The sequence below is a fragment of the Lactuca virosa genome, chromosome 1 (genome assembly GCF_052849685.1).
Source record: "Lactuca virosa cultivar CGN04683 chromosome 1, Lactuca_virosa_CGN04683_v6, whole genome shotgun sequence".
NCBI classification, from domain to species: Eukaryota; Viridiplantae; Streptophyta; class Magnoliopsida; order Asterales; family Asteraceae; genus Lactuca; species Lactuca virosa.
The window spans coordinates 182,588,630-182,602,690 of NC_136426.1; positions in this window are offsets into that span (position 1 = coordinate 182,588,630).

Here is a 14,061-nt window from a genome sequence, read left to right on the forward strand (position 1 = left end):
TGTGGCCAAGTGAAGTGTAAACTCCATAGTGAGGCTATACACTCCTTAGATGCCACCTTTAGCACTCCTAACACTTGAAACAAAGTGTTTTCATACATTAAAGTGCCTTTACTCACTTAATTAGTGATTACACAACTAATTAGATACTTTATACATCACTACATGTTACATAGGATCCGTGTGTGTGTTCAAGTCCTCACTTGACACCTAGCATCCTACCCGGCGTTTCCATCCACTTCACTCACTACAGGTGAGTTCATACCCCTAAATGAACCTTTTTAAATGTTTTTTTAACTGTTTTATAGGGGGGAATACAAGTTGAACCAACTAAGTTATAGTAACAATCGCATGTGAATTATAACTTGCAACCAAAAGGATTTTCTATACTATTAACTGTTCTTACCACCAAAAAGGGATTTTCTATATTTCCAACTATATTGCCAATTAAACTGTTTTCAAATGATTACCAAATTCATTTTCATGTTAAGTCATTACAAAAACTATTTCCAAAACTCTTTTAAACTATTTTTATTCCCAAACCATATCTACACCAATATATTTATATAAGTAAGACTTGAAGGACTTAGGACTAATAACTCGCCTTACTTCCTGTTCTTGTTTGATTATGGGCTTAGGGTATTTTGTTATTAGTCCGACTCTCGTTGAATTCTTAGTTATATATCCTATATATTTGTGTCAGATATAAAAGTTTTCATATCAGTTCAATGCCTTTGGATATTCAAAGACATGCAACTAACAATACTATTTAACTATAATGGGTATAGTTAAGGGATACTATTCACTACTACTATTGCCATGACAACTACTAGAGTCAATTCAGTTGTGGGTCAATATATGCTATGTACTATACAAGAGAACACTACACACTATACAAGAGAACACTATATACTATACAAGGAGAACATTATATACTATACAAAGAGAACACTACATACTATACAAGAGAACTTACTAAAATAGAATGTGACATACTATTTCTCGATACGACACATCTTTATGCTATCACCGCGTAACCAGAGTCTCCTGGAGGGAGAGCGGGCATTATGTGTATAGATCTATACGGGACAGACACTCCCACATCCCGACTGCTACCTACAGTCCGAGCCGTCTAGGCCCAGGGGTGACAAAATGTCACATCTACATATGACTCGGAGGGTCAAAGGGATTCGATCGTCAATCAGCATGGTTACGTACGAGTTCACATTCAAACCTTTAATTAATACTTTAAAAATTAAAGGTAACGGATTCCCTGAGGAGTATTGTACATTTAATACTGCCTGGAGTCTGCATTTCATTACATATGGCCGACAGTGATACTGTTGGGGGTAAAACATTTTTCTCATTACTATACATGGATAAAGTCAAACTATATTTCCAAACTAATAACTACTGGGAAAACTTGTACACTATTAAAGGAACAAACAAACCAATGGGTCTTGGTGAAGACTACTTTTTCTGGAAAACATAGGGTTTTCTAGGGTTCATACTATTTTCGAACACTGAAACATTCTTTTACAAATGTATAAATGTGAATATTTTTATACAGGAAATGACACTAAAATACTTATGAACTCACCAGCTTTATGCTGATAAACGTTTTCAAAATAACTTGTATTCTCAGGTCATCAGTAGACAGGTACGGATGCAGCTTTTGAGAAGACGGAGCGCACATAAGACTCAATTTTATTTTGATTGTATTTTTGGTGTCTAACAAATGTACTGAACACGTTTGTATTACAATTATTATCTTAATGCAATGGATGTTGTTGCTTGCCTTTACTATTATGCTTTGTTATGATACTGTACATGACGTCCTCCACCCCAGGACGTATTCCGCCGTTCTCGGTTTTGGGGTGTGACAGATTGGTATCAGAGCACTGTTTATAGTGAATCAAGTATATCAACCCATAAAAGATATACAAACTATAAACACATCGAGACTAAAACACTCTGAACAAGAATATATACTTTTAAATAATAAAATATTTAACTAAGTATATATATACATTCATTCATGCAAAGGGTCAGTATCATACAAGAACAGAACAAAAGTATTAAGATTGTTGAACAGCACAGTTAGGCTTAGAGACATATGGCCAAAACTAGGCGGATGTAGCCTGATCAACTACATTTTCCTAGGAGTGGCTAGCATGTGCCTAAGAATGATTGTGGTGTTGCAACAAGTCTAAAACCAACCAATACTGCTACAAGAACATCAGAACAAGAATACTATAGGAGTATTTTGCATTCTAATTACAACGTATGTGAGAACTAAAAGGGTCGTTACTAGTAGGGCAATAGTTGCTAAGTGGATACACCACGGTTACATGCGACTAAGGCGTTATAGACTTAGAATCTGTGACCTTTGCTTCATTTCCTGTTCTTGTTTGATTGTGGGCTTGGAGTTAGGGTCACTTATTCGAAGGTCTATTCTGCTTCGATTACATGTAATTGGTATGCACTATGCAAGTATTGGGTCGACTAATAACGATCATCTTATAAGTATCCTAGATTAGCACGCCTATCAACTTTTCTTTCCCTATTCTCGCGTAAATGGCATAACCGCATCCCGAGCGGAAGTCATGAAACTATGAGCACGTCAGAGGACGCACAAGCGACATCCTCAGAGAGTTGTGCGCCAACTGGCTGATCTTAGGGTTGCCCCAAAGGATCCCCGTCGCCAGTAAAAGATGCCAACTCATCCCTCTCTTTCGATTAAGGAATAGCCTTATCTCTATAGTCAATAGAGTACATGCCTGTAAATATTCCTAACTTTGGAAGTACTCTAGCTAGACTACTGAGCTGCCAATATTTTCCTTGATGGTTTGATGTAAGACCTCCTCCTAGGTCATTTTCTTTCCCGAACTCATTATACATCAGTAATACCAGTAATATTGGCAGTATCTAATCGATGGGGAAGTTGTACTTTTGGGTGTCCCTAACCTAGCAGTACAGTTCCCTTTGTTTGTTAGACTATAGAGAGTTAGTCCAAGAAACACTCTTATCATGTTTACAAATCGATTCTTACCATTGTCATCGTTTTCGTAACCTTTCAGTACAGGATGCCGCCTCGCAAGCATCCAACCAGGAGAACTCCCGCAACTCAAGCTCCACCACCACCACCTACACCGCCGGTTCCTCCGCAGTTCGACCCGGTGTTGTTCCAAACAGCCGTGACTGCAGCCGTGACCGCCGCTCTGGCGCAAGTCAATTCTGGTGGTGCCAGTGGAGGTGGACTGGGCACTAACTCTAGCCAGGGTGAAACCCACCCCCGTGCTCGGGAATGCACCTACAAAGATTTCATCAGTTACAAGCCTACCTACTTCAACGGGACCGGGGGAATCCTCGCCCTAACCCAATGGTTCGAAAGAACCGAAGCAGTATTCGAAATGTGCTCCTGCCCTGAAGGGAGCAAGATAAAGTTTGCTACTTGTACCCTCACCCAAAGGGCCCTAACATGGTGGAATGGCCATGTCAAAGCCCTCTCCCTGGTAGCAGCTAACGCCATGGGTTGGGATACACTGAAAGACCTAATGATGACAGAGTACTACCCAAAGGGAGAAATTCAGAAATTGGAGGAGGAACTCTGGAATCTCAAAATGCAGGGTTCCGATATAGTAGCTTACACAACATGGTACTGCGAGCTGGTAGCCCTATGCCCTAACATGATCCCCTCGGAAGCCAAGAAGATTGAGCGATACATCGGGGGCCTAGTGCCTCCGTATCGTGGGAACGTTCTATCATCAAGACCAACGACCTTTGAAAGTGCCAAGGAGTTGGCCCAAATGCTTATCGATCATGAAGTTCCCCGTGCTCCGTCAATAACTACAACCATCACTACTGCTCCAACTCACGCCTCCGACAACAAGAGAAAGCGGAGGGATCAAAAGAAGGGTAAATCAGTCAAATCCTCTTCCAGTAACCAGCAAATAGTGGCTGTCCATGCTGCCACTACTCCTACTGCCCCTGTGCCCACGAAAACATATGCGGGGAATCTACCCAAGTGCGATAAGTGCGCCTTCCATCATAACGGCCCATGCCGTGAAATGCACTGCACCAATTGCGACCGGAAGGGCCACACCATCCGGTTCTGCAGAGCACCTCCCAAACCTATTTCCCAAGTTCCCAGTTCGGGAGCAAGCCAGGCCTGTTATGGCTGTGGCGAAGTCGGACATTTCAAAAGGGACTGTCCAAAGGCTGGCAACGCGGGAGGAGCAGGTAGACTACTTGCTATTGGCCATAATGAGGCTGTAGCAGACCCCACCGTAGTCACGGGTACGTTCCTTCTTGATAACTCTTATGCTTGTATCTTATTCGATAGTGGGGCAGAAAGAAGTTTCGTAAATCAAAACTTTAAACACTTACTCAAACAATCACCGCAATCACTGAAAGAAACCTTCGTCGTAGAAATGGCTAACGGCAAAACGGAAAGTTCTAACGAAATCTACATAGGTTGTACCCTCACGCTAAATAATCATTCGTTTCCTATCGATCTCATACCAGTAGCGATCAAGAGCTTTGATGTCATCATAGGCATGGACTGGTTGAGTCTCCACCGTACCGACATCCTGTGTTTCGACAAAGCCATCCGTTTGAACTTGCCCAACCATGAAACATTGATGATCTACGAAGACAAACCCAGTACGAGCCTTCGCATCATCTCGAGCATTCAAGCTCAGAAATACTTGCGCAAGGAATATCGCGTATTCCTTGCACACGTTGTCGACACGAGCCGGAAAACGAAAGAACTCAAAGATTTCCCCGTCGTGTGCGACTTCCCTGATATCTTTCCAGAGGAACTGCCAGGCCTACCTCCCAAACGTCAAGTCGAGTTCAGAATCGATTTAATTCCAGGAGATACCCCCGTAGCTAAATCGCCCTATCGTCTAGCGCCTGCTGAGATGCAAGAACTATCCGGCCAACTTAACGAACTGCTCAGCAAGGGCTTTATAAGACCAAGCTTCTCACCCTGGGGAGCACCAGTCTTGTTCGTAAAGAAGAAAGACGGATCGTTCCGCATGTGCATCGATTACAGAGAACTCAACAAGCTGACAATCAAGAACCGTTATCCCCTTCCTCGTATAGACGATTTATTTGATCAACTGCAAGGGGCGAGTTACTTTTCCAAAATTGATCTAAGGTCCGAGTATCACCAGTTGCGAGTGCTCGAGGAGGATGTTCCGAAGACAGCCTTCCGGACTCGTTACGGGCACTACGAATTCGTAGTGATGCCGTTCGGACTAACCAATGCGCCCGCAGTCTTCATGGACTTGATGAATAGAGTATGCCGTCCTTACTTGGATCAGTTCGTCATCGTCTTCATTGATGATATACTTATCTACTCTAGAAGTGAGGAAGAGCATAATGATCATCTGCGACAGGTCCTGGAAACTCTACGATCGGAGAAGCTTTACGCAAAGTTCTCAAAATGCGAATTTTGGATCCGAAGAGTCGAATTCTTAGGACACGTGGTTAGCAAAGAAGGAATCCACGTGGACCCATCCAAGATTAAAGCTATTGAGAACTGGTCAGTACCAAAGACGCCTACATAAATTTGCCAATTTCTAGGCCTCGCTGGCTACTACCGAAGATTCATTCATAATTTCTCTCGGATTGCGAAGCCTCTTACGGCATTGACCCAGAAAGGCGTGGCCTTTGACTGGGAAGAAAAACAAGAGAAGGCATTCCGAACCCTGAAGCGAGCCTTGTGCACTGCGCCGATACTGTCCCTCCCCGAAGGGACAGAAGACTTCGTAGTATATTGCGATGCATCCAATCAGGGGCTCGGCTGTGTTCTGATGCAACGAGTTAAGGTCATCGCCTACGCCTCAAGACAGCTGAAGACACACGAAGTCAACTACACCACGCACGACCTCGAGCTAGGAGCGGTCGTGTTCGCCCTAAAGATATGGAGACACTATCTGTATGGTACAAAGAGCACCATCTATACCGACCACAAAAGCCTCCAGCACATCTTCAACCAGAAAGAGCTCAACATGAGACAACGACGGTGGGTCGAGCTACTCAATGACTACGAATGTGAAATTCGTTACCACCCGGGTAAAGCCAATGTAGTAGCAGGCGCCGTAAGTCGGAAGGAATATTCTGGGCGAAGAGTCAAGTCCCTAACCATGACTATCCATTCGCATCTACCCGCACAAGTTAAGGGAGCACAGCTTGAAGCTTTGAAACTGGAAAATGTGGCGGGAGAGTCCATGCGAGGAATGGATAAAAATCTAGTAGTCAAGGATGACGGAGCTTACTACCTCATGGACCGGATCTGGACACCACGACACAGTGGCTTCAGAGACTTGGTCATGAAAGAAGCGCACAACACTCGATATTCCATTCACCCAGGTTCAGATAAGATGTACCTGGATCTCAAGAAATCGTACTGGTGGCCTAACATGAAAGCAGAAATCGCTACCTTCGTGAATAAGTGCCTTACTTGCGCTAAGGTCAAGGTCGAATACCAGAAACCCTCGGGTCTTCTCCAACAGCCAGAGATACCTGAATGGAAGTGGGAGAGAATTACTATGGATTTCATTACCAAATTGCCCAAATCTCCGAGTGGGTACGACACCATTTGGGTAATTGTCGACCGGCTAACCAAATCCGCCCACTTCCTTCCTATCAGGGAAAACTTCAAAATGGAGAGACTCACGCGAATTTACATCCAAGAGGTAGTCCGACTGCATGGTGTACCTGTGTCCATTATTTCCGATCGGGATAGCAGGTTCACCTCGAGGTTCTGGCAGTCACTACAGCAGGCTCTTGGAACTAAGCTGGATATGAGCACAGCATACCATCCTCAAACCGATGGACAAAGTGAGAGAACTATTCAAACCTTGGAGGATATGCTGCGAGCCTGTGTAATCGACTTTGGTAAGGCGTGGGATACCCACTTACCCCTAGTCGAGTTTTCCTACAACAACAGTTATCACACAAGCATCAAAGCTGCCCCATTCGAAGCCCTATACGGCCGGAAGTGCAGATCCCCTCTGTGCTGGGCCGAGGTAGGCGACACTCAATTAGCTAAGGGACGAGTTCCTGACAGCACTCTCACCGGTCCAGAAATCATCCGCGAAACCACCGAAAAGATCGTACAAATCCGAGCATGACTTAAAGCTTCAAGAGACCGACAGAAAAGCTACGCAGACAAACGGAGGAAACCCTTGGAATTCCAGGTGGGAGACCGAGTTCTTTTGAAAGTTTCACCCTGGAAAGGCTTGATACGCTTCGGAAAGCGCGGAAAGCTGAATCCAAGATACATAGGGCCTTTTGAGATTCTCGCTAGAATCGGCCCCGTAGCTTACAAACTCAATCTACCCCGCGAACTTAGTAATGTGCATCCTACCTTCCACGTCTCGAACTTGAAAAAGTGCCTATCCGATGAGACTCTCATAATTCCACTCGATGAAATCGAGATCAATGAGAGCCTCAACTTCGTGGAAGAACCTGTGGAGATCATGGACCGAGAGATCAAACGAACGAAGCAAAGCCGCATCCCGATTGTGAAGGTTCGTTGGAACGCCAAACGAGGACCAGAGTTCACTTGGGAGCGCGAGGATCAAATGAAACTTAACTATCCTCATCTCTTTGCTTAGTTGTGTTGTAATAACGTAACTACTTGAATTCTGAATTTCGAGACGAAATTCCCTCTAACGGGGGGATGATGTGACAACCCGAAATTTACCCCGTCACTGTAACCCATTTCCGTTAATAAAAATTAGTTCTATTGAAATTTTCCGTTAACTTTTATTTATTAAAAATAATTCATTTTGAGTTATTAAAATAAATAATATATAATGACGGAATAAAAACAACTAAGCCGGGTTACGGTTAGTTTACCCGGTAAAAACATTTAGCTCCGTTTAAACGACAGTGTATGGTGGGTCCCCACTAGGCAGCCATATAAAAAGGAGGAGTGTCCACCTTTAGAGCCTTTTCCCCCACCTTGGAACTTTCTCTCTCTACTCTCTCTCTCTAAAAACGGGTTTGGCTCAAGAACACCACTTTCAAGCCTCAAAAATCAAAGGTAATCCTCCTAACTTGATTTTCTAGCTTAGTATTCATGCTATTTGAAGTTGGATCGGCCAAATACCCCAACATGCATGCGTTTACGGTTTGGGGAGCCTCCCAAAACCGTAAACTCCTATATGAGGGTTTCGAAGCCCCAAAACACTTCCAAACCTTCTCTAAAGCTTAGAAACTTGCATGCATGGACGAAGGAACCCAAGATCATGACTTTTTGGCCATAAATGTGACAACCATCAAATTTCGGTCAAGTCAAAGTCAAACAAAGTCAACAAGGTAAACCGGTCAACTCTATTAACCCTTGTATGTTAGGGTTTACGTTATGTAATAACTGTACAATTCGCTATTTTAATGAGAAAACATCATTTGGAAAGTTCATGTGTTTGATATTACTTAGCCTTAACAGTGCTAAACAACGAACCAAAGCGATAAAACACTATTGCACAATCATCGAGATTGTGTAGGACACTAAATGATGGCTTAACGGGGTCTATGGACCTTGCGTTGTGAAGCCGGACACTCAAAAAGATCACAAACGAAACCTCTCTCAATCTCATTCAAACCCTACTCAAGATTACTTGACGCTAATAGGATCAAAACTCATACACTACGATATAAATTGACGTTAATAGCAACATAGTATAGTACAACGTTATAACTATAATCAAATTAAATTATGATACCATATTAAAATCAAATGAAAGTATAATGCTCTAATTAAATTTAAAAGAATCAAACTTGAATGTTATAATTAAACTTTAAATCAAAGTAGATTGTTATAATCAAATAATAACTCATCTTTTATAAAACTCCATTTTTATAAACTTTACATTAAATTTTATAAAACTCTATTTTTATAAACTTTACATTAAATTTTATAAAACTCATATATTAATTATATGTAAAAGATGCTTGTGTTAGTGGGAAATTATGAAGACCACCAAAAGCAAAAAGATTATTCCCATGGTCTCCCACTCACACCTCCCATCCACTTTCCTTTCATTTTTCTCCCAACACATTATTCTCTTCACCACTTAAACCTTCTCTATTCTTTCTCTCACTCTCAATCTCGAAATTTCCTCCAAGAATACTCATATTCCATCCAAGAACAATCTATTATACTCAAATCTTCATCCCTCTTGAAGCATTCATCAAGGTATGTTGTTAAAAGTTTCAAATTCATACAAGAAACAAATTAAATCCACCAAAATATCTAAAACTCATTTTTTTCATAAACCTGATTTTTCTCAGAATACCATCAATAAAATAAGAAGTTCTGGAAATTTTCAGAAAATAACTTATTTTTATTGAATTACCATAATTATTTCAATAAAGTAGGGCAATAATTCACATAAAATACTTGTTGCATTCAATAAATTCTGAGAAAATTCTGGGATGACCTGTATACTGATTAAACATGATATATGAAGTTTCATGCATTTATATTACTGTTTACTATTATTTATAATTTTATTGATTAATTAATAATGAAATATATATAAAATACTTCCCATAGTCACAAATATCTGAAACTTATACACTAAACTCTACATCATGTTATAAAACTATGGTTAATTTTACAGATTTTTTGAGAATCATTTACTATTTTTCCCGAATTTTGTGTTGTTTAATCATTAAAATATTAAATAAATACTAAAACAGTTCAGAAAAATATACAAATTTTACAGTAATTCATATTGTATGAAATAATGATTTCCTAAAAATTTCATAATTTTTCAATACTGTTTACTATTTAAAACTATTTTCCTAAGTATTTAAGCATGTAAAAATGCATTTTAATGATTATTTCATATAAATAATTGTTAAAATCTGTAAATAATTATAATTGGGCAAGTTATTATTTTAATAAGAAATTATTAAAATCTGGCCTAAATTGAAAATATAAATTAATTATGCAAAGTAAGTAATTCAATTTAAAATTCATTTAACAAATAAATACCTTAATATTATAATCAAAATGAATTATTGTTAATTCATCTAATATAAGAATATGTGTCTAATTGTTTGTATTAATACTCCATTCTCGTTTAGCAGTTCCTAAACCAAAACTATTAATTATATTAGGTTCTACGTCATTTTGACCCGAATTGTATATCGTACGACACACGCATTTCGTTTTGGGACTAATGTGAGTAATCTACCCCATACTTTATAATTTTCAATACTTTTGGGGTGTATCATGTGGTTCTAATATATTCCAACTTCATTTTATTGTTTTATCACAATTGAGACATTGTTGGGACATTTATACGTGAGTCATTAATTGTATAACTATTGTTTGTTTACGCTACATGTACTTGTAGTGCATTACCATTTTTAGTCTAATCTCCATGACTATGCCTGTATTCTTGAGGTACGTTATGGACAATAATAGCGCTATTGGGTTGACCACCCCGCCTTGGGACGCTAAGGTGATTGATCGCACGTGGTTGAGTGTGTATGATGATTAGATGCTCTATCTTATATATATTTATATATATATACATATGTATATATAGGGTGAGGACTTATTGTTGTTGTTATCATTTGTTAATCAATTTTTGATTTATAAACCGTTATCTCAAATACAATTGTTTGCCGACTTCAAAAGAAAACAAATTTCTAATTATAAAGGTTTCAACTTCACAATTTTCTCTACTAAAATTAGATTAGTCACCAACTCTTGTAGTTGACCTGTTTTTACCCATGATGCAGATTTGAAGAATGAAGTCGATTGGCGAGAGTGAGACCAGGCGACTGACTTGGCGAGACAGCGAGAAACGAACAGCAGGCGAGATAGGCAGCGAATTGGGCAAATAGGGATGAATCGATTTTGATTTCTTGATACCGGGCTTGGTAACACTTGCCTATAACCCAAGTGGGGTAACAAAGTGGATGTTCATATGAGTTGGCCCAGTAGGCAATGTGGGCCTGAAGAGCCGAGGCATGTTATCTATCCACTGTCGAGAGAGAAGAGTTTTTGCAGCTCTGTGAAGCCAGCCTGACGCATTTCCTCTTTCTCTAAGACCCAAGCCTAAGCTCAAGCCACATGAATCAACTCTCGACTTGGATCGAGCAAGAGTATTGGACCATTCTGATTAGGAATCGGGAGGGGCCAAAGCCCAAGTTTGAAGATAGCAGGCTTATAACAATTTTATTTTGAACTACAATTCCTACTCCTGGCCCCAATAATACTACGCCCCTGGAATCTATGATGGCTAGTGTAAACTTTATGGTCATATATCATTAAGATTCTATGGACTTAGAATGTGTGATTCCGCCTTATTCCCTGTTCCTTGTTTGGTTGTGGGCTTAAGGCGGGGTCACCCATCCAAAATGCCCTTGCAATCTTAATGATATACGACTAGTTTACGCCAATCGACTATAAAAGAACTAGTAGGACTTATAATGCAAATTTCGTCAAAATTTGTTGAAACATTCGTAATGATGGAACTCGCTAACTACGTTATAAAATATTCATAGTGGTAATACCAATGATAAAACAGGGAGTATAAAAGCACACATAAAATACTCTATCATCCCAAAACAATAAACTCCTTTTAAATTGACTCAGTTCAAGTTATAATAAGAAATTTCCAAGGTCGTCATGTGACATCAGGAGGGTTGTTCCTCACCATAATCAATTTCTTGTACTACGCAAAGTTTTCCACATCTTTTTCCAAACTCTTGAAGTCCCAATCAAAATGCAAATTTCGGGACGAAATTCCCTCTAACGGGGGGATGATGTGACAACCATCAAATTTCGGTCAAGTCAAAGTCAAACAAAGTCAACAAGGTAAACCGGTCAACTCTATTAACCCTTGTATGTTAGGGTTTACGTTATGTAATAACTGTACAATTCGCTATTTTAATGAGAAAACATCATTTGGAAAGTTCATGTGTTTGATATTACTTAGCCTTAACAGTGCTAAACAACGAACCAAAGCGATAAAACACTATTGCACAATCATCGAGATTGTGTAGGACACTAAATGATGGCTTAACGGGGTCTATGGACCTTGCGTTGTGAAGCCGGACACTCAAAAAGATCACAAACGAAACCTCTCTCAATCTCATTCAAACCCTACTCAAGATTACTTGACGCTAATAGGATCAAAACTCATACACTACGATATAAATTGACGTTAATAGCAACATAGTATAGTACAACGTTATAACTATAATCAAATTAAATTATGATACCATATTAAAATCAAATGAAAGTATAATGCTCTAATTAAATTTAAAAGAATCAAACTTGAATGTTATAATTAAACTTCAAATCAAAGTAGATTGTTATAATCAAATAATAACTCATCTTTTATAAAACTCCATTTTTATAAACTTTACATTAAATTTTATAAAACTCTATTTTTATAAACTTTACATTAAATTTTATAAAACTCATATATTAATTATATGTAAAAGATGCTTGTGTTAGTGGGAAATTATGAAGACCACCAAAAGCAAAAAGATTATTCCCATGGTCTCCCACTCACACCTCCCATCCACTTTCCTTTCATTTTTCTCCCAACACATTATTCTCTTCACCACTTAAACCTTCTCTATTCTTTCTCTCACTCTCAATCTCGAAATTTCCTCCAAGAATACTCATATTCCATCCAAGAACAATCTATTATACTCAAATCTTCATCCCTCTTGAAGCATTCATCAAGGTATGTTGTTAAAAGTTTCAAATTCATACAAGAAACAAATTAATTCCACCAAAATATCTAAAACTCATTTTTTTCATAAACCTCATTTTTCTCAGAATACCATCAATAAAATAAGAAGTTCTGGAAATTTTCAGAAAATAACTTATTTTTATTGAATGACCATAATTATTTCAATAAAGTACGGCAATAATTCACATAAAATACTTGTTGCATTCAATAAATTCTGAGAAAATTCTGGGATGACCTGTATACTGATTAAACATGATATATGAAGTTTCATGCATTTATATTACTGTTTACTATTATTTATAATTTTATTGATTAATTAATAATGAAATATATATAAAATACTTCCCATAGTCACAAATATCTGAAACTTATACACTAAACTCTACATCATGTTATAAAACTATGGTTAATTTTACAGATTTTTTGAGAATCATTTACTATTTTTCCCGAATTTTGTGTTGTTTAATAATTAAAATATTAAATAAATACTAAAACAGTTCAGAAAAATATACAAATTTTACAGTAATTCATATTGTATGAAATAATGATTTCCTAAAAATTTCATAATTTTTCAATACTGTTTACTATTTAAAACTATTTTCCTAAGTATTTAAGCATGTAAAAATGCATTTTAATGATTATTTCATATAAATAATTGTTAAAATCTGTAAATAATTATAATTGGGCAAGTTATTATTTTAATAAGAAATTATTAAAATCTGGCCTAAATTGAAAATATAAATTAATTATGCAAAGTAAGTAATTCAATTTAAAATTCATTTAACAAATAAATACCTTAATATTATAATCAAAATGAATTATTGTTAATTCATCTAATATAAGAATATGTGTCTAATTGTTTGTATTAATACTCCATTCTCGTTTAGCAGTTCCTAAACCAAAACTATTAATTATATTAGGTTCTACGTCATTTTGACCCGAATCGTATATCGTACGACACACGCATTTCGTTTTGGGACTAATGTGAGTAATCTACCCCATACTTTATAATTTTCAATACTTTTGGGGTGTATCATGTGGTTCTAATATATTCCAACTTCATTTTATTGTTTTATCACAATTGAGACATTGTTGGGACATTTATACGTGAGTCATTAATTGTATAACTATTGTTTGTTTACGCTACATGTACTTGTAGTGCATTACCATTTTTAGTCTAATCTCCATGACTATGCCTGTATTCTTGAGGTACGTTATGGAAAATAATAGCGCTATTGGGTTAACCACCCCGCCTTGGGACGCTAAGGTGATTGATCGCACGTGGTTGAGTGTGTATGATGATTAGATGCTCCATCCT